The sequence below is a fragment of the Perna viridis genome, chromosome 1 (genome assembly GCF_037379345.1).
Source record: "Perna viridis isolate PV_CMFRI_1.1 ecotype Kerala chromosome 1, ASM3737934v1, whole genome shotgun sequence".
Classification (NCBI taxonomy): domain Eukaryota; kingdom Metazoa; phylum Mollusca; class Bivalvia; order Mytilida; family Mytilidae; genus Perna; species Perna viridis.
The window spans coordinates 38,987,318-39,010,442 of NC_142445.1; the positions used below are offsets into that span (position 1 = coordinate 38,987,318).

The following is a 23,125-nucleotide window of genomic DNA, read 5'->3' on the forward strand; positions in this document are numbered from 1 at the left end:
AATTTGATATTGTGTACAGAAAAAACCATACCTTCACTGTATTTAAGCATTATTTAATTGGTCATTCATTTTTTGTACTGTTTGTAAGCTATGACATATAAACCCGTCATTTTAAAGTATATCTTAGACCTCGTTCATCAACAAAATCAATCTCCGAACCAGAGGTCCTTGTGAAAAAAACACGGTCTTAAGCCTACTATTTAGAGGCTTTGTTGGTCATCGGTCAATCGTAGTTTGACAAAATAATTAAGAAAAAGTACAGACAGAAAAAAAATAATGGTTTCTAATCAATAGACTTTTTAACTTCTCAAATTTACGTTTAAGTACGGTATAACGAGCACTTTACGAGGAACAGTTCATTACTAGACTGAAGACTAGTCATTATGGATTGTTAATGCAGAAAGGGAGTTTTTTTTACTTCGACAAAAGTGCTTCAAATTGTAACATTGAATGTTTATTTTGTAGGATATACCTTCAAAAAGAAATAAAGCATGATAAAAAGTTATATTGATAATAAACAAGTGTAAGTTCAAAATACTTTATTCTGCCTTCATAACAAGTGAAGATTCTTATTTCTACACATAATGGCTATTGGTTTATTCAAAGAACTACTTTGTAGTCTCAGTTCGTTATAACTTAAAGTCATATTGTGATAACAGAAATATCTTTCTTGAAAAAATGCACATTACGGTATGTTTTACACCTGTTTCAATGAGTAATCTCTCATCTGCAGCAATAGAATCAAATACTTATGAAGTTCAAGATCTAAATTAACATTTTTAACAAGAATTACCCAAAACAAAAAATATCGAAACATATTAAACATATGACAGTAAATTCACTTGTATATTCCATAACATTGCTAAACTATGACTATATCTATGGCACTTCAAGGAGAGTTCATTCTTAATGATGAAAACGGCTATCACCGATCAGAGATTAAAGGACACCTACGAAGTTCATTATGTTCATACACGTACCAAAGAGTAATCTAGGGGACCACGATTCTAGCGGGTATCAAAAGAATACGATACAGGGATAACGACTAGACAGGGAAAATAGACACATACAATACATGACCTGTGGTAACCAAAATAACACGTACATAGAAACTGAAGTAAATGAGCAATTCGGATTCTATTAAAAACTGGGAGCATTGAATTGGTGCACCGGTGGGCTAAGTGTCCACTGACGATAAGTTCTGAGTGAAATGTTTATTTTTAATAAATGTTTATACACAAATACCCTGTTTCCAAAGTTACATGTGTACATGTATGTAATTAGGTTTATTGGATTTTTGTTTTGTTGGGGTTTAACGTCCGAGCAGCAATATTTCAGCTATATTCAGACGCTGAACATGAAATTGATGATAAAATGAACATGAAGTGATGATGAAATGAAAAAGGGATGGGATACAAGGACAATGGGGTCGACAAATTTTGATTGCCACTGGAAATAGGGAGAGATGGGTAGGGTCGGGCAATTTAGCCTCCTGTGGCGGAGCCCTATGGTTCCTACTCCGGGAGAATACCACAGTAGGGTTCTTTAGCGTGCGAGGAACGTGGCATCTTTCCCAATACGGTGCACCACTATGGTTTGCGGTCAGATTTTCCGTATTATAGCCTGACAACCCCAGCATGTAAGACGCCAGGGGTACCCCATTCAACCACCTGGGGCACATATCCCAGTTGCTCTGTGGGCAAAGCGCCCTAGCCCCCGGATAGGGTTCTGAGCACTATTTAGCGCTGCTGCAGGCCTATTCTTTTAACACCCGGACCTGCACGGGGCAAAGAGTATTATGATTTGGTACGTGAGTGCAGATCACGGATATCCCCTTGTGAAGGTAATGTTAGCAGGAAACTATCATGTAGGGGGCATCAATTTTAGGTCACGTGATTTAGGAAGGGTCAGTGATGATGTAAGAATCTTGATGATGCTGACCTTTTGTTTCGTGACAAGGTTTTGAGAGTTTCACTATTTGCGAACTTATTTGCGACAATTCTACTATTTTCCGTTTTATTTATTTTGTGTTTTATGCAGTTATCTTTTGTTCTACACGAATTATTCAATGAAACTCGTATAATTGTGCTATTTTGACTTTGGACACTTCGTTTCTTACATAATCATCAGTATGACTTCGAGACGAACGCGTTTGCTTCAGTCTAGGTTATATGATCCTGATATGCCGGAGAATTGGACTGTGTCCAAATTGAGGACAGAATTGATCAATTTGACATTATCCCGCCGGTGCATTCGAAAAAAGCTCGTCTCTTAACTTTGTTCAAAGAAGCGGTCAGAGAGAGGGAGTCAACGGAATAGCTGCTAAGCGAGATCAACAACGGGAACAGCCAGTACTGGATGTTGTGTCTGTTCAAGGGACAAGCCAAAGACCAAATGACAGTATGTTGCTAGATGCTATTGCGGAACTTAATTCAACTGTCAATGGTATGAAAACAGACATGAACAAGCAGCGGCTGGAAGCCCTGATCAATTTAGCTTCAACCCGATACAGCAACGGTCTAATTTTACATGTACTAGTTTGGAAACGGAGCCCACTTTAGAAACTGCATATGGCAAACTTCCGGTTATAAACGACACAGGGGTGTCGAAAACAAGATTTGGCTATGCCGCTGAATCTCTTCCTTTTGTGGAATTCTTTTACTCAAAAAGTCTATATTGGACGGTAAGGACATTAATTTAGCCTCCCCCTCCTAATTCTTTACTTCACTGGGAAAGAAATCAAAGAAGACAAACCTGATCCCAGGCTTGCCAAACAGTTAAATATCAATGAATTTATCACGGCATTTGGCATCTATAAGACTATGATATGTGTGACATTTCCACATAGGAGAGTTGAACTGGATATGTATGAGAGAGATATTGTGGACATGGCCACAAGATACCGTGGTCATGGTTTTTTATGAATATCACAGACAATTCAGTGATAAAGCAGCTGCTCATCTTAAATTCCAAGGCATTCCTGTGGATTGGTCAATCAGAAATAACACACTGTTTTGCAACATATTTGCAAATCACAAACCTGTTACATGTTTTACGTGTAACAGCACCTTTCATACCTCTGCCTTCTGCCCTTTAGCCAGGCAAGGCATAGGACACCGATTTGTGCGTAGTAATGAAATATTCAAGAAGACAGACTTGTATGGTAGACAGAGACACATGTTTGGAGGGTTGGAAATATGTAACAATTTTAATTCTGATAGAGGTTGTTCCAGACCTAGGTGTAATAATGTGCATGTATGCTTTTATTGCAAGAAGTCCGATCATGCAAAATCTAAATGCCCAAATCAAAAAAACTTGCAACCCCCCCCCCCCAAGGCACTGTCAAAACCTTAGTAAACGGTCAAGAAGTAGAATACACCCCTTCGTGTATCAATGTTGCCAAGCTTGAGTCTTACTTGCAAGGCCATAATGACTATGTATTTGTGGATAAGTTACTGCAGGGTTTATGTGGGGGTTTTGATACTGGATTTAAAAGACTGCCTTCGAATTCTATTGAATGTAACAATCTTTTGTCCACTAGAACACTACCAGAAGTTACTTCTAGCTGTATACAGACTGAACTTAACAAGGGGTTTTTGATAGGGCCATATAAAACTATTCCCTACGATAGATATAGAATAAACCCAATTGGTATTGTGGAAAGTAAATATTCAAAAAAAGAAGAGAATGATAGTGGACCTTTCAGCTCCACACAATGGCGATAATAATAGTAGCTTGAACGATTTAATTGATAAAAGAATTTTTCCTTGCAATATGTAACTATTGATCATGCTAGTAGGATTATAAAAAAATATGGTTCTGATAGTTGGCTATGCAAGACTGACATTTGTAATGCTTTTAAATTAATCCTTATTGCGCACATTTATGGCCATTTCACGGTATAAAGTGGAACTCACAGTATTATTTTTATACAAGGTGGGTGTTAGGTAGCCGTTCTAGTCCGAAGATATTTGATTCTTTGTCTACGGCTGTTTGCTAGATCGCATCTCATAAACTTGGTGTATCGAATATTCTACATTTACTTGACGATTTTCTGACTATTGATCCTCCTGATTGTGATGCTGACAGAACTATGGCCATTTTAACTATGTTGTTTAAACAGTTAAAAATACCACTGGCCCCTCATAAAACTGTTGGACCTACACAGTGTTTGGAGTATTTAGGTGTAATTTTGGACACTAAAAAAAATGGAAGCGCGGCTTCCAGAACAAAAAATTGGCAGGATATGCGATATTATTCAAACGTTTTTGGTCAAGAAAAGTCATATTAAGAGGCAACTTCTCAGCCTGCTTGGTCACTTGAACTTTGCATGCCGAGTTTTTCATCCAGGGCGTTCCTTTATATATTATCTAATAGGAGTATCTACTACAGTGAAAGAATTACATCACTAGACCTTGCAATGTGGCTTAAATTCTTGGCTGGTTGGAATGGCGTTTCTTTTTTCCTCAATGAGAATTACTTCAACTTCTGATTTACATTTGTACACTGACGCTACTGACTGTGCCTTTGGGGGAATTTATGAAAGTGATTGGTTTCAATGATATCTTCCTATAGAGTTGTTAAACTTACAGAAGTCGTCCATGGCTCTCTTTGAGCTTTATCCCATTGCCATGGCAATTGCTGTATGGGGAAAGACTTGATCTAGGGAATGAATTCTTTTTCATTGTGATAATTTAGCTACAGTTGCGATTATTAACAATGGGAGATCATCCATTCTCATTATTATGTCATTAATGCGTAAAATTACTTGGACTGCAGCTACCCATAATTTTACAGGTCATGCTGAGCATGTTAGGGGCGTGGATAATGACATTGCTGATTCCATTTCTCGTTTCTAGATGAACCGGTTCCGAAGATTAGCTCATTGGGCAAAACAGCAAGCTATCCCGTGTTTACCACTGGAGATGCTGGTGATGAATTGATTCATTCTCATTTAGATAAACTGTGGAATGCATCTATAAGTGGTTCTACAGCTACTTCTTATGCAAGAGGTTTCGAACGTTGGACGTCATTCACCACTTTGATGGGTATTGTCACTCATTCAGGACGGGTGCCTATTAGCAATGAGCACCTGTTAAAGAAATTTGTAGCCTATTGCAGCGAATCTCTTCGTTTAAAATATTCAACTTTTAAGCTCTATTTGTCTGGTATCAGATTTTGTTATTTGAGAGCGGGTTTTTCTGACCCTCTCAAACATGCAGATAGGTTAGAATGTATTTTAAGAGGTGTTAAAAAGAGTCAGGGTGTTCAATCAGGTGGAAAGAGGCAGCCAATTACTTTCAATTTTTTATTACAGATATGCAAAGTTTTGAGAAATGGACTCTTTAATCCATATTTGGATTTATAAATGCTAGTTATGTGCCAAATGGCTTTTTTTTTGCTTTTTAAGATGTGGTGAATTTACAGCTAAGTCTTCTGTTGATTATGACAATTGTATTCAGGTGAAGACAGTTGCAAGGCGCAATCCTTTTTATTTGTAGATAGTTCTGGTATAGTCATGACTAGAACTAAATTTTTAGATTGTTTTAAATATGTTTTGTCTGTGATTGGTTTAGATGATACTTATTATTGAGGACATTCTTTTAGAATTGGGGCCGCTACCTCAGCTGCGGCAGCTGGAGTAGAAGATCACTTAATTCAGACACTTGGTCGTTGGTCATCTACGTGTTATGTACGATATATCCGAACTAGTTTAGATCAGTTAAAATTGGCCCAAAACATGCTGTGTAACGGTTAATTGACGTATGGCAATATTATTGGGGGCTTTCGTGTTTCTTCATTTTACTCAGTACACTCAATTTGGCACATAAATTTCTTGGCAGGAATTTTTTATCCCCAATTCATATTGCAAAAGTTTTTCTGTTAAGCCTGCTGGGCTCCCCTAGCCTTCAGTTCATTTGGCTAAGATTACTATGTACCTGCTGGGCTCCCCCCAGGTATTCAAAATCTCATTTTTGTAAATTCTTATTTGTTAATTACAGATCTACATTACATGTATTTGTTGGGCTCCCCCCAGATACAATGTAACAGTACCTGCCGGGCTTTCCCCCCTAGGTATTTCAATTCAAAGTTTATTAGGAAATTTTGTAGTGCATGTACATGTATCTACTGGGCTCCCCCCAGATACAATGTTAGGGTCACCTGGTGTTGGTGAACTAGTGTCCCCCAGAATGCCAAAAATATATTAGAGTATATAAGGGTAGAATTATATTATTGGTTTTGAATGTGTTAAGAACTGATGTAATGCTAATGTATATATATTACCCAGTTACTGAAAACAGACGCTGTTTCAAAAGACAAATATCATTTTAATATGTTTCGTTACAGGGTTATGTTGCTACAAGATTAAACAGATCACTCAACTATATGGTCGTCATCATGAACTCATGGGTCGTTATGATGTATCCATTTGCACAATGAGAACCGATTTGTTTATTGTGCCATGGTTGTCCTTTCATCTACCCCCGACGTGACATTTTATAAGCTATTCTGTTGATGTTTCTAGAAAAGCAAATGACGCCTACCTATTGGTATACCTTGTTTATGCTCCAAGGTTTTAGTGGAACCCAGGTTGCTTATTTACTTTTGTTTCTTCGTACGTTTGATTATTGTTGTGTTCTTTGTTGTGTGTGTGTATTTTCCCTGTTTAGTTGTTTTCCTTAGATTATATTCTTTTAACTACCTCTAGAATCCTGGTTCCCTTGATTTCGACTTTATCAATGTAACAAAAGATACTTTCAAGGACAAGGACAGTTTACTATTCCATGTGCAGATCTTTTGCAGATTTTTGTAAACTATTTTTATTTTTTAAATAAGCAGTTTTTGTTCTTGTTAATGTTTATTTTTTATTTGTTTGTTTTTTGTAAAAGAAGATTTTAAAAGAGGATTTAGTAACAAATAATTGGTCGTATTTTACTTTTTAAATATGTCCATTATCTCTTTGTTTTAATATTTTGTAGTTCCATCGTAACAAGATGAGTTTTCAGGTGGCAGTAGCTATATTATTGATGGGGCTTCTCTATGATTCCGCCTTGACAGAGTGAGTCAAGGAACTATAGTATTGAGCTAGACCCTTATTGGATTTTACTCAATTGCAGTGTGACAGATGCCGCTTGCAGAGTGGGGCAACCTCAACCTTTCTGCTGCGAAAACTGCATTGTCTGCACTTTTTATATTATTTCGACTTAATGGGATTTGTTACATTATGTTTGTATATTGTATTTGTTTCCAGTTTTAACAATTCGGCGGTCGTTTCTAGAAAAACAGAGGACGCTTACCCTACCGTTGCACCTGGTCCATGCTCCCAGTTTTTAGTGGAGGCCGAGTTGCTCATTCGCTTTTGTTACTTTGTATGTATGATTTTAGTTACTTTATGTTCTTTGTTGTGTATGTCTGTTTTCCATGTCTGGTCTTTGTCCCTGGATTACATTCTTTTGATTACCGCTATAACCTTGGTTCCATTGATTACTCTTTTACGTTTAGGCTGTGTACATTGATTTTGGTATATCTGAGTTGTCCCATTTTTGGCGGTTCGGTATTTTGTGTCGATATTTTAATTCTTTTGTATTATTGTCAAAAATAAAAAAAAATCATTTTAAAACCTATGATCCTTGAAAAATCAAAAAGCATTATAAGTTTTGTCATTACGCGAGTCAATGCACTTTAATTTTTAGCATTGTTTTACTAAAAACTATTGTTTATAATATTTAATTATAATGCAGAGGAAGTAATAACTGGTTCCACTATCTTAACTACGTTGTCTTAATTCAATTATAAGTTAATCAGTTTAAAAGCAAACCTCTGCTTGCTGTCCACCGAAGAATCATTCACGAGGCGATTTATGGTTTAGAATGTCACGTATTCTCATCGTTGTAAAGTTGTTGGGAATGTTCCAGAGTATTGAAATGTCTTCGAACAAATGACACGAAAAACATTAATGAAATTACTTATTATTTACTTAAACGGGTGGACACATTTGATTTTGGCAACAATCATACTTTGAATATTAAGTGAATCCCGGATTGCTCACCTTTTCAGTATCTGTATGTATTCATGTAGTTATGGTGTGTAATTTATTATAAATTGTCTGTTTCCTGGTAAAGTCGTTATCCCCGAAGTAAAGTATTAAAACCCCTCACATGCCTTTCTTTATTATGGACTCCTTATTTTAATTTATCATAATTTGAACTTAAGTATGTAGAAAGCTTCAAATGGAATATCATTATCGATTCAATTAAGAAATACTTTAAGCTATATATCACGCCAAACATTATTCTAATTGTGCTTGTTTGTTTTGGTTTTTTTTTAATTGATTGCCAAGTAATATGATTAACAATACAAGTAAACAGACAAGTATACAGGACTATACCGAAAGCAAATAAGTTTTAAAAGAAGCATTTGCACTATAATATCGAGTCGCATATGTTACTTGAGAAGTGTATAATATTAAAGCGTACAGTACATTACATAACTTTGAATAAAAACAATACATCATTAGATGAAATCATTCAAGTTTATGTTAGTTAAAATTTAAAAGTACAAAATAGGTAATCCTGCCTCCAGTATAAGTACATGTCCCTACGTGTAAGCTGATAACTTTCCATTGTGTACTAAAATTCACTTAATTCAAATGTGATATTTTGATTACAATTCGTTCATAGTAAACCACCATTGTGAAGCATTTTTTTCTATTAGAAACTAGAATGAAAATTAAAATTGTTTTATTCCCTTTTGACTAGCTACTAGCAAAATTGTGGCAACACTCGTTGCTTTTCTCAACGCGTCAAAGATAGTGGTGATCCTCCCACTTAAATTTACCAAATATAATGTTAAGGAACTTACTATATAATCTTGGTAAGATTTTTTCAGATAGTTTCAAGTATCTGGAACATCATGTCCAGACAAATTACTGATAATTCTTTCTCTTTTACAGTATCGTTGTCCTCGATAAAAAATATTCCTTTAGCTTTAGTGTAGGGTAAATCAGTTATTATTCTAGACCGATGCATCAACAAATCAAATTTTATATATTTGCTACCTAATGCGACTGAAACAACGATAAAATAAATTAAAATACAAAAAAAAACTTCCAAAGAAACAGTCGAACTATACTTTATCAAAGAAAAAACTTCTACACGTTAGCGGGAAAATAATTTATTATTTTTTTCTTTTATTTTATTAATCTATCCTCAATGAACAAATATTAAAGTGTTATCACACTTTCGACCGAATTGAGTCGAGCAAAGAACAGGTACAACAAAGTTATTAACACCCTTCTTTATTTCAATCTCATCAACAGATCTACAACCGCTTCCTGATTTATTACTCACTTCTCCCACCCTGTAGTTTCTGTACTCTACCATACAGGATGTGACAGTTTTCAAAAGGGATAAGCAATGTTCTCTTTCAACCAAAAATTCGTTCTAACATTTGGGCTATCTACAAAAGACAATGATTGTGGTCTTTAATCCATGTATTGGGTACTTAAGCAAATAACGATGCAAAGCTTGATCTACAAAATGCTCTACCAAACCTCTTTTGGAACTGTTAACTTCCGATACTTACAGTTGTCAATTGAGGTCCCCAGTCTTAGAAAGTACTGTTATTCTTGTTTTGGTATCCATTCAATATGAATCCTGAATAATTCGAAAGATCGTCGGGAAACTGTTGATGCTATATCATTATCGGAATATAAAACATAGGCCTTTATTTTGTGAATTTTTTGTACTACTTTTAACCATGAAAAGTTGAAATCCCGACTCAAAAGCATTATCACAATTGTTAATCGAGGAAACAACTAAATGCAAATACTTATATATAAAAGACGATTCCAAAACCATATATATATATATTGAAAAAATTGTGACGAATGCCGGATTTCCTTTATCGACAAAATATTTGTCCAGTATGGTGGACGTGTTTTCTAACATACGGTCGACATTCCAATGGAAACATTTTTTTTATGTTTAGTCGTTATCCCTGGTTTATGTTCTTTTTTCTTATCATCGAATATTGGTAACCTTGATTTACTAGTATAGTGAAACCTGTCTTAACCGGAACCTGACATATCCGAAAACCTCTTTATAACAAACATTATCTAAATTTCCGTCATATCTGTTGAAATGTATTACCAATTTTATATACCGAACACCTGTCTAAACCGAACAAATTTAGAAGTCCAAAATGGATTCGGTTTAGAGAGGTTTCACTGTATCTTGAAAAATCCAATTGTAAATTCGCCTCGCATAATGCAAAAAAAAAGACTTGCCATGATGGTATTTCGTTTGTTGTGCACGAAAAAAAACATGATTTGGCATGGTTGGCGTTTACTAAAACAAAATATTTGCTTAACCTTATGGAAAAATGATTTTGAGTCCACTTTTTAAACAGAATGAGACCAACAGAAAGACATGAGATTAGTAAGGCCATTTAACCTCATCAACTCTTAAATTAATTATGCTTTCTGATATTGAGATGTCACTTTGATAGAGCTTGTGTGTGTTTTTTTCTTGTAGAATCCTTTTTTTTTCAAAACCCTGGATAAAACCTTTTAGTTTCCATTTAAACTGAAACAGGATATTTTAACTGCAAACAAGATATTACAGTCACTCTTTCAATAACCGCGCCCCGTGCAGGTCCGGGTGTTAAAAGAATAGGCCTGAAGCAGCGCTAAGCTTGTCGTATAAGGCGACTAAATAGTGCTCAGAAACCTAGCCGGGGGCTAGGCGCTCTGCCCACAGAGCAACTGAGATGTGTGCCTCAGGTGGTGGAATGGGGTACCCCTGGCGTGTTGAATGCTGGGGTTGTCAGGCTATAATACGGAAAAGCTGACCGCAAACCATAGTAGTGCACCGTGTTGGGAAAGATGCCACGTTCCTCGCACGTTAAAGAACCCTTCTGTGGTATTCGATAGGAGTAGGAACCTTTGCTCTCCGCCACAGGAGGCTAAATTGCCCGACCTTACCCATCCCCCCTTTTTCCAGTGGCAATCAAAATTTGTCCACCCTATTATCCTTGTGACCCATCCATTTTTTTCATTTCATGTTCTTTGTCTGAATATAGCTGAAATATTGCTGATCGGACGTTAAACCCCAACAAACAAACAAACTTTCAATAACCGCCGTTACAAACAATAAATGCGTTTGAAACTCGACATGAATATGAATTCGTCAGTGTAGAATATTGCTATGACCGTTTAAGATTGAAAGCAATGAATATGGGGAACAATTAGGTACAACTTCAAACGAATCACATGATAATGTTTACCTTTTGTGATAGTAATAATGAATGTAGTGCAGTTCACGGTAAGAAAGCTGTTTCGTCTCATAAAAACATTGATATCGTGGTTTGGTTTGCCCTTTCTTGATCAATATCTAAGGTTTTGATTTAAAAAAAGTAATGCTTTTAGACTTTTTTTATATGTTATCATTTGCACAACGCATTTCATTTATCATTTTTTTAAACATCCATACTGAGTACAAAATATTTCCAAACATATTACTTTTTTATCATTTCCCTGGAATTAATAGTATTTTATTTTTTAGTTGATCGTCTTTTAATTAGCAGTCTTCTCAAATACTAGACAAGATTAAAATGTATGCGCGCATGTCAAAAACCTAGGAAATTCACTGTTACAAGTTACGCTGTATTTGAATACAGAAACCAATCTTAGTTTGTTATTCAGTTGTTAATTGTTTTAGATTAAACGTATACATATTGTGAATGAAATTGCGCCCTTTGCGAGAATTTTTTCTTTATTTTCATTTCGTTAATTTAAGAGTTTAAGAAAAAATTGTTTTATGTCCAGAACCATGGGATTGAAAAGCAATGACGGAGTCTAACTTATGGTCAACTGTATACATAAAGCCTCATTGTCGATGACTCTCGGTTCATCTTATTCTAACTCATCTTTAAATGCCCAATGAATTTTTCCCTGGATGACACAGCAAAAAAACTGCTCCTTGTCCTTCTTATTTTTCTTTCACTAAGCTTAATTATTGAAATTTGTCGACAACCCGGCATATTATACGTTGCGACTAAACTGTTTGTGAAAGGCAAAAATGCAATGTCATCAATGGGGTATGGACCGAATGAGAATTCGAAACAACTTGTACCGTCAGGTTTGACAATCTTCAAAATGTTGTGCATTAATACATTTTGTTTACTAGTTTATATAATTGTGAATTATAAAGTAAGATTCACAAATTGTATTTTAAGTAAGTAGAAGTGCATGTATACTCAATTGAGCTGCATACAAATTAAGTTAGCTGCACAGTTTTGTTGGTCGATGTGTGGAATCTTGATTAAATAAAACTTAAACCTGTAGATAACCTGCATTCCCATAAAATATTATCTAAGGTGTGTTTATAAATTTATAACAAGCTCTGCTGTAGTTTACATTTGAAAATGGTTAATCGATTTAAACAAGGTGTTGTCTGGTCCAAACCAGATTGTTTTCTAAAACTTGTTAATAATTGAAACGGTCTTAAAGTCAAATTATGGCCAAATATTCTATTGACTCTAAAACACTACATATGGCCAAACAATATAGGTATTTGTTACGCATTCCTTTTTGTAAGAATAAGTATTAAAATATTTACTTATTCTTGTTTAGAATTAGAACTTATGACGTTGAATAGAAATATTAACTAATTATGCGCTTGTGATAAACGCTTCACTACAAGATGAATTTTGCTATTAGAAAAAAAATCTTTAGAAAACTAGGTACATGTACAAGTTATTTTGAGTGAATGCCAAGTGCAGGTTAAATTTAATTTCATTCAATGCACTAACAAATACATATAAAAGTGTTCTTTGTGAACTACGTAAAGTAAAATTGTTGGTGTTATTTCTAAGAGTAATCAAGGGAACCAAGGTTATAGCGGTAATCAAAAGACTGTAATCCAGGGACAAAGACCAGACATGGAAAACAGACATGCACAATAAAGAACATAAAGTAACTAAAATCATACATACAAAGTAACAAAAGCAAAAGAGCAATTCGGATTCCACTAAAATCTGGGAGCACGGACCAGGTGCACCTGAGCATTTCTGCAAAACACTTTTATATCTGTATTCTTTTTTTTCTCAATAAAATGATAAGCATATTTGGACTTATTATCTTAAAAATAAAAACCTTCATAAAGTTTTTTTCGACGTTTCATTACCAACTTAACAGCGAAGATGTAATATATTGGAAAGAGCTTTAGAGTTCATTTGATACATTTATTGCCTGTTATGATATTTGTGTATTTAAGTAATTGTATACATGTATTGGAGATCAAAAAAATCTTTTGTTGCAGAAAATCCAAGTAACAATGAAGCGTCAATAATATACTGCTTACACAGAGATTATGCTGTACTATTTTTGTAGTAATTTGCACGTCATTAACAGAAAAACTTAATCAAATGCTTCCGCTGACCTAAATCTGCTCCAGAAATTACTTCGTGTCATATCGCTAGTTTATCAGCTCTGTTTTACAGAATAATAAAAAAAAATCACACCCTTGAGCACTATTCATTACGAATCCGACAAGCTGTTTCTGATGCTCTGTACTTATATGCGTAAAGGAGTAGTGTTACGTACTGAATGTGGTAGAGGCGTAAACATTTACACTAGTGAAAATACTTTGCGAAGGGGATTGACATACAGTCGAATATTTTAGTAACTTCACTAGGAGTAATGTTTACATTTACACATGGTCCGGGTCTTTATATTAGATTTTTTCTGTTCAGATCGATACCTAGGTATAAAATTCGATTTAAAGGCAAGTACCATACCTAGCATGAATAATTTTCTATTCCAGTATGGCAAAAAGACTATTTCTGCAATTAATACATCATATAAGTAATATATCATGATTACAACTTACTCACGACCTTGGTGATATCTGTAATTATTTACTTTTTATACGATTTTTACAGTGGAGCATTTGTTGCGTTACACCATATCCGTTCCCTTTTGCAATGCTTATAAGACTTCATTGAATATTTTAATAATGATTCTGTGATAATGCTCTCAAGTGTCAAGTTTAAACTGTATTTTTTGTTCTTGTATTGAATCATAATTCTTAAGGCCAGTTTTGTACAATATTAATCAACGGTTTAAATACCTTTACAGTCAATAAACTGAAAAAATACAATGAGAATCACAATAAATGTATGCATGAAGTTGTTCCTACACGATAACGTTAACTGTATTTAATTCTGGAACAAAGAAAAATATAAAAACGTATATCTTGTTTGAAGGTCTGTTCCCATGTAGCTACAAGACACAAAATAATTTCTAATCAACCCAGGTATTCGGGTTATGTGATGCCTACAGCAATGACGCAATCATCCCGCATGCTCTTTTGCAGGAAGAAATTGGAACGTGTGAATAAAAGTGATCGAGAAACACAATTAATATTATATATCCTGCAATGAGGTTATTTGTTAAACGAATAAAGGTATACGGTTATTTTTTTTTTTGCTGTATCCGCACATTAGCAGGTTATCGACTTTCTGGCTCCTCCCACTCACGTGATTGGCGGAACTACTTTTTTCTGGTATGCATGAATTAATCATGGCCGCCACCATAGATACAATATAAACAAATTGCGATTGCGTATCCGGTTAATCTTTTTTTTTGCTGTTTTGTTTCGTTTTCACTTTTTTTTTAGCTGAATGAAATAAAAGATTTTATGTAAACCAAATAATGATTTTGTTTGTATTTTTTTCACTGTCATTTATATGGCAAATTCCAAATCTCGTTCAATTTGATTCATTATCAGTTTGCAGACGACTTCCCCTGTCATTTCAGTCATGTCGGACTCGGAGCCAGAGTATCCGTCACAATTTAACATAAACTGGTCCCCACTTAAAGAAATTGAAGCATTACAATATGATAAAACTCTTGAATAGACAAATGACCAGGAAACTGTTATGCTCTTGGATTTATTACTGCCTAAACCCCAAGATAATCAGAGGAACACTACATTATAGATCTGCCCATACAACTGCCTCCTCTTTTTCAAAAATCTCAAACGAATATTTCAAATCCCAAAGAAACTATTGCACAAATTTCACCCCTGAAATCTACTGCCATATACCAAACAGAAACAAGTCAGCTTCCACCTTCCTCGCAAAATTCAAAACCTTAATATTCTTAAAATCGACTTTACAATTTTTAAAATATTTGTATTTATTGTTCATTTTACTTATTTGTCTCTTGGAATTAAATAAATTTTGATACATTGCTTATTTTCTTCAAACAGCTTTGACGGATTATATGGTGCGGATTAAATTTCAATGTTACTGAGTCATGCGCCATGCGTATTAATTTTTTTCTTCCGGTTTAACGATCGGGGCTTCTCAGGGGATATGCATTTTAAAATTTTAGTTTAAAAATGTACACACACACACAAAACTATTAATATAACAGGATAAACACAATATAGGTACATTGTCGAAAATTATTGAAGATATGTGTATTCGGCTTGGAACGGGGGAAATAGCTCGGCGGAGCCTCTCATTTCCTATCGCCTCAACACATATCTTTCGACAATGTACCTATATTGTATATATGAGTGAGTGAGTTACATTTGCATTAGTTGAAAGAAAGTCGATATTAGTTTGTTTTTTTAAAATGAAGTATACTATTTTGAAGTTTCCTTTGTCAGAATGAAAATTCTACATTCTAATCTTGTTTTTCTTAAGTATTACACAACATAAATCGAAGATATTTCTGTATTCTACACAATATATTGAATATATTAAAAAAACAAGAGCAGAAATAACAAAACATAGAAAATTTCTATGACTCGTAAAAATCAAAACAAAAATTCCAGCGCTGGTAACCATGGGAAACAAAAACACAGAACAAACACTATATTTTTATTTTTTTTAACAACAATCGTCTTTAAAACTATGGTATGGAATGACCAAAATTGACCAAAATCGGTGAAATAGACTTTAGGACAAAATGGCCTGTATCCGACCATTTTTCATGCAAAAATGGCAGCCATTTTATTGCTTCTTATTTGACGATTTACATACATGGTACTATTTTCTGTGTCTATGTTGAAATATTAATGTGTTCTTGGTTTAAAAAAAGAAATATGTGTAACTTGCGAAAAGAAATTTCAGTAACGTTTACTTAAGAAGTAACGATTCATTTTTGTATTGTGTTTGTGTGCAGCAAAGTGTTTAACAAAAACGGAATAGTTTTGTTTTGTTTTCTTTTGTTTGTGGTAGACTACTCTTTTTCTGGAGTTATCATCATTTTTTTTCACTTTTGTTTAGCTCATCTAAATAAATACTTTTTTTAATCAATATTCTTCGACAATTATTGGAAATGATCACCTTCAACTCAAAACAAAAGTAAACTTTTTTAAACTTTATTTTATTTTAAACAGTATTAACGTAAAAATTTCGAAACAGCGACTGTAAGAGTAATCACGTGTACCATGATTCTAGCGGAAATCAGAAGAATTTAATGCAAGTACAAATACCAGACAGAGAAAAAATTACACACACAACACAGTACATAAAATAACCAAAAATAATACGTACAAAGCAACATAAGGAGATGAGCAACCTGAACTCCACTAAAAACTTGGAGCATTGATTAGGTACACCGGTAATGTAAGCGTCCTTTGTTTTTCTAGAAACATCTGCCGAGTTGCTCATATCAAGTCAAGTCAACACCTTTACTATATCACACCGGATTGAAAGATGTTTATTACAGGGTTTTATCAGACTTATTGTCTGCATGTCGTCATTTTTATGTGCCCCACCAATATAAATTCATTTGAACAGATCGTCTGTGACGTTTGGGTTTTAATGCGGCTAATGAGACGCAACTCATTCAAACACGTGTACATTATACCACATTTTACAACATTGTTATTAGATAAGTATTGTCGTATTTTGAAATTACTGTGTCGATGCAATTACTTGTATACCAGATGTCCACGAGGGTGTTCCTCTAGCCCAGTAGTCAGACTTGTCAGAGTTGAATTATATGCTAGATTTCTCCCGGAAGTACAAAATTCAAAATGAGGCTTCGCCGCTTCTAGTATTACATGTGAGAAACTTTCGATGTTTTGGCTATATATTGATATATTGTGGATTGTTTGGTTGTGAGTGCTTCGTGTAGACTACTTATTTTATCTCGATGTTCCTATGTTTGCTAGAGAGAGGTTCCTTCATCGAACACGTTTACCGAAATTTGAAATACTTGTATAAGATTGCATGCATCGTTTTTAGAGATGCCTCGCAATACAACAAGAAGCATGCCTTAATTTTTTTTCTGCAAAAATCTGAATTATATTGAATATCTTAATTATCAAACGATTCTCCTTTACCAATGGTGAGCCTTTCTGCACGGGTGTTTCAGTTTGAATGGCTGACTTCGAATATTACACCAGACTTATGAATCTCGATTTTTCATTCCGGAGAACCATGATATACTTAGTACACCGAAAATAATGAAAACGACTTAAACGTACTTTCACAGAAGTTAAATGTAAATTTTATTCAACAGTTCAATGAAAGCATTGTGTTGTAATAAGTTTCTAAAGACCGAAAATTGAATTATATACTGGCACAGTTCCTGTCGAATGCCACTGCAAATTTACATGGTTTACAAAATTCTCACTTGTATGACTCGCATACAAATCGAAAGGAGGTCATTTTATCAGTGATGTTTTCTTGGCAGAACTTAAATATAAGTATAAATATAAATATCCAATGTCAATCGTTGTGTTAAAATATTGGAAACATTCTATTCCCATATATTTTCCATGTAATGATTTCATCTGTGTGTTTACCACTTATATGTGTGTATAGCAAGTGGAAAAATGTAAGAAAAATCGATTATCCATTTAGAATAGACCACCATGTTTTATATTTTGCTGATATTGTATTTTATGTTGATATACATAGTTTATCTAATGGAAGATTGCAAATTGGATTATAAAATTGGATTAACCTTGTTGGTGAATTTATCAAAACAATTCGAAATTAGACGACAACCAAGTAGTGTGAATCAGAGATCATCGCCAAAGCTACAGAACAACAGCGGTCCGTTTCCTTCGTAAGATTTGCTGGTTAATAATCATATAAGTGGTGTATGATAGATCTCCTAGCCTTCCACTCGAAAAACGACACACACTAAAAAGCAAGCTCTTATTTGCTCATCACCGGAAGTTAATATGTTTTCAGAAACATCAAGATATGTGTTCAGTGGATATAGATCTTGCTTATATCGATGGTTACTTAATTTTACTTTCTTAATGTATTTTTAGTCCCTTGATGTTAAAATGTACTAATCGCAAAACATGAGAACAATTTCAAGTGATATTGTTATGACCAACAGAAAGAAATAGATTGTTTCTGAATTGGAATAATGTACAATAAAACACTAATTTCTTATATAACTAATATAACTGTGATGTCAAAAAATCCAGGATCTTGACTGAAGGATCAAGAATTTGAACGGTTGCAGTAAAAGTTTACTATACCGTAAACTTTTTTTTCTAAGCCGGTGATAAAATGCCATTATTCAACATTTGTTGTTACCGTTTATAATGCACTATTAACGTTGCGATTTTTCTCATTGGGATGAATAAAATAAATACTTAAATAATAAAAGACAAAAGACGATAATCAGGTTACAAATTACAAGACAAACCAAATTGATGGAGATTGTGATGTTTTTGGCAGTCTTAATATTTTTGTATTGACGAATTTATTTTATAGACAATATTATGGAACGCCTAAACTGTCTGATGAGATACACATTTCTTTACGTGTTGTCAATTTTATATTACTTGCTGTGGTTTTATAATTATATGTGGTCATTTTGTATTTACGTTACGTAGGAACATCTTTACATTATGCCATTTTGTCGTTACGTTCTGCCATTTCGTCTTTACGTTCTGTAATTTTGTCTTTATGTTCTGTCGTTTTATGATTACGTTATGTCAACATATATTTACGTTATGTGGATTTATCTTTTCTTGCAGTGGTTTTCTTATAAAGTGAAGTCGTTTCATCTTTACGTTATGTCGATCTCTAAATACTTTATGTGCATTTTCTTTTCTTTAAGTGCAGTGATTTCTTATGTGCATTTTCTTTTCTTTAAGTGCAGTGATTTCTTCTTTACGTGATGTGGACAAAAATTTCATGATGACGTGTGACCCCGAAACTTTCGATCCTATAAACTTCAAATCAGTCCGTAAAAGGCAAAATAGACGTCACAACGCCGATTAGAAAAATGCTGCACGAAATACACTTGGGTAGTCCTTCCAGTCACCCTAGAATATTTATTCTATATTAAAAAAAAATAGCTTATTTGTTCTTTACGTTCAATATTATCACAATTGATACACCTGGGACTCTGTTGATGACTTGTGGCGATTTTCGTAGTCAGAATATATATATTTTTTAATTCCAAGAAATATGTGAATTTCGACTCCCGCGAAAATTTGCATAACTTCGACTCTACAAGTTATTGCGTGACTAAATTTAATTTTCTACATTAATAAACCACCAAAACTAATTTTCAAGAAAGAATTTTTTTTAAATGTTAAAAATATTACCTCTACCCCTAGAAAACTGGTCTCAGTATCAAACATAATTCAAATTCACAGCATACCGACCACTGTGAAACTCATATTTTAGGCATTTATAATTTAAAAGATAATTATTTACCCAAAATATCTGAACAATTCAGGTGTGTGATTTTTTTTATAGGGTTACAATTACTATAAAATCTATAAAAAGTGGAATTTACAGAATTTCATAATTTCTTCTATATCACCCTTTATTATCTTTTTTTCAGAATATCGTAGTTTAAACAAGCTTTTGTGTGATACAGTAGATTCGTATTTTGTCTAAGCTTTCAAATCGGCCAGGTAATTAATATTTGAACTTTTCCAAGTAAAGTTGGTGCAAAAATTACTACCCCCACCCATGAAAAAATACCTCAACATGAACCAAAATGTTAATTTTTAACATATAAACGGCGTACATTGGGCATGTTGCGGGCGATCGCTTTCACTATCGATGCATTCAACATAATTGCTTATTTCAGGAGCGTAGGCGAAAATAATGTGTTTCTTCATAAAAGGGAAAATTCCGGAATTTTCATTTTTCTTCCATTTCACCGTTATTTTTTTTAATACTGTGATTCAAAAGAGCTTTTGTATATTAAATACAATTATATAGTGTAGTAGCTTTATAATGAGCCCAAGATATATAAGTACTTGAACTTTTCCAAGTCAAGTTAGTGCAAAATTGCCCCTACCCATAATAAAAGTACCTTAATACGCCCCATCGTCTGTGCTTATTAGAAAGCTAAGATGCTAAATACATATGTCTAGATATGCAAAGGCATGTTTGAAGTACGATACTTAAAAAAATTGCACATAACCGGTTTTAAAATGAAAGAAAATGTGAAATTAAAAAAAATCCCCTCTTTACTATAAAAAACACAATATTTTCACATTGAAACTGGCAACAATATGCACTGAAATGAGTAGATATGTTGAATACGTCGATAATTAAAACACTAGTACCCAGCATGTCTTTTTAACATAGATTATATACTAAATATAACATTTTGGTTCATGTTGAGGTATTTTTTTCATGGGTACTTCTTACTTCTAACTTGACTTGGAAAAGTTCAAATATTTATGACTTAGGCTCACAAGAAAGCTACTAAACTATACAGTAGTATTTATTTACAAAAAGCTTTTTTGAAGTACGGTATGTAAACAAAAAATATGCCAATTAAAAGTGAAATGGAAGAAAAATGAAATTCCGAAAATCCCTTTTTTAAGACAACACATTATTGTCGCCTTGAAACTAAAATAATACGCTCATGAAATGAGCAATGACGTAGGATATATTAATGATGAAAATAGCACCCAGCATACCTATTGTACACAGTTAATAAACTTAAAACTAACATTTTACTTCATGTTGAGGTATTTTTTTTTCATGGGTAGGGGTGGTAATTTCTCACCTTTTTTGACTTGGGCTCATTTGAAAGCTTAGGTATTATACACATGCACTGTATCACATAAACACTTGTTTAAACTACGGTATTATGAAGAAAGATAATAACGGGTGATAAACAAATTCTGTAAATTCACCTTTTTTTGATTTTATAGTAAATGCAATCTTATAAAGAAATTCAAACAACTTAGTTGATCAGATATGTTTAGTAAATCATTATCTTAATTATGAGTGCCTAAAATATGAGTTTTACCGTGTCGATATGCTGTGAATGAGAATTATGTTTTATACTGAGACCAGTTTTCTAGGGGTAGGGGTAATATTTTTTAACTTTTTTTGAAAATTCTTTCTTGAAAATTAGTTTTAGTGGTTTATTAATGTAGAAAATTAAATTTAGTCACACAATAACTTGTAGAGACGAATTTATGCAAATTTTCGCGGGAGTCGAAATTCCCATGTTTTTTTTTTTATCTAAAAAAATATATATTCCGACATCGAAAATCGACACAATTCATCAACAGAGTCCCAGGTGGATCAATTGTGATAATATTGAACGTAAATAACAAATAAGCTGTACTTTAGAATAAATACTCTAGGATGACTGGATAGACTACCCAAGTGTATTTCGTTCAGCATGCCTATTTTGCCTTTTACGAACTGATTTGAAGTTTACACGATCAGAAAGTTCCGGTGTCACACGTCATCATGAAATTTTTGTCCACATCACGTAAAGAAGAAATCACTACACTTAAAGAAAAGAAAATGCACGTAAAGTATTTAGAGATCGACATAACGTAAAGATGAAACGACCTCACGTTATATGAGAATCACTGCACGTAAAGATAAATCCACATAACGTAAATATATGTTGACATAAACGTAATCATAAAACGACAGAACGTAAAGATAAAATTGCAGACCGTAAAGACGAAATGACAGAACGTAAAGACGAAATGGCAGAACGTAAAGACAAAACGACATAATGTAAAGATGTTCCTACATAACGTAAATACAAAATTACCACATGTAATTATAAAACCACAGCAAGTAATATAAAATTGACAACACATAAACAAATGTGTATCTCATCAGACAGTTTAGGCGTTCCATACAATATAGCCCTGTTGTATTACTAGTATCTTTCTTGGTAAGCTGTTGATCAGAAAGTTTACAAAATTTCTACGATTGTTGAAGATATGTAACTAATTTCCACGACCTTTGACTTATTTGAGTAAATAATAGTAGTTTTTAAATTCCTCATCTTTTAAATGCGACAAACTTGAATGATGTTCAGAAGAAGTCATAATGATGTGAATAGTAAGTGGTGTGGACAGCTATCAAAACGTACTTTTGGATTTCGGGTTTATTTATAACCTAGAGAGTATATTGTTATAACTTGCTTCATTAGATAGATAAAATCATGTAGTGATATCTAAGTAAAGGGCGGATGAGTTTTCTGTTTCCTTGCATTGGTGTGGGTTGAATGTTAAATCAATGTGTTGTGATAATAAAGCCAACATTTGTAAAAAAAAAAATTATAAAAAATTCTACATACTTGATTTAAACATGTTACATGTTTCCAAAAACCTGCAATTTACGATTTCACTAAAACCCTTTTGAAAGCGGACCGGGGTCGATTTATCTTTGACACTCTTCTTCCGGACATGACATTTTATGAGCAACTCGGCGGGGGTTTCTAGAAAAGCAGAGGACGCTTACGCTACCGGTGCACTTGGTCCATGCTCCCAGTTTTTAGTGGAGTTCGAGTTGCTCATTTGCTTTTGTTACTTTGTATGTATGATTTTAGTTACTTTATGTTCTTTGTTGTGTATGTCTGTTTTCCATGTCTGGTCTTTGTCCCTGGATTGCTTTCTTTTGATTACCACTATAACCTTGGTTCCCTCGATTACTCTTTCTCAATACTAAATTCTAGCAACGAAAGCTTTTTTACCTAGATAAGAACTACTTAAGTGTAACAGGTGAGTATGATTTGACTCACACAAAGTTGTCACTAATGCTCCAACCTCAGACCGCTCATTGACAGGCCATTAACAAACCAATTCGGCATAGGAAATAAGGGACAATCAGGCAAATCCTATTA

General features: G+C 33.8%; 1 pseudogene; it reads left to right on the plus strand.

Annotated features, from left to right (window-relative positions):
* Window positions 1-2,822: 2,822 nt before the first annotated feature.
* LOC148628691 (uncharacterized) lies at window positions 2,823-5,758 on the plus strand (annotated as a pseudogene).
* The last annotated feature ends 17,367 nt before the right edge of the window (window positions 5,759-23,125 follow it).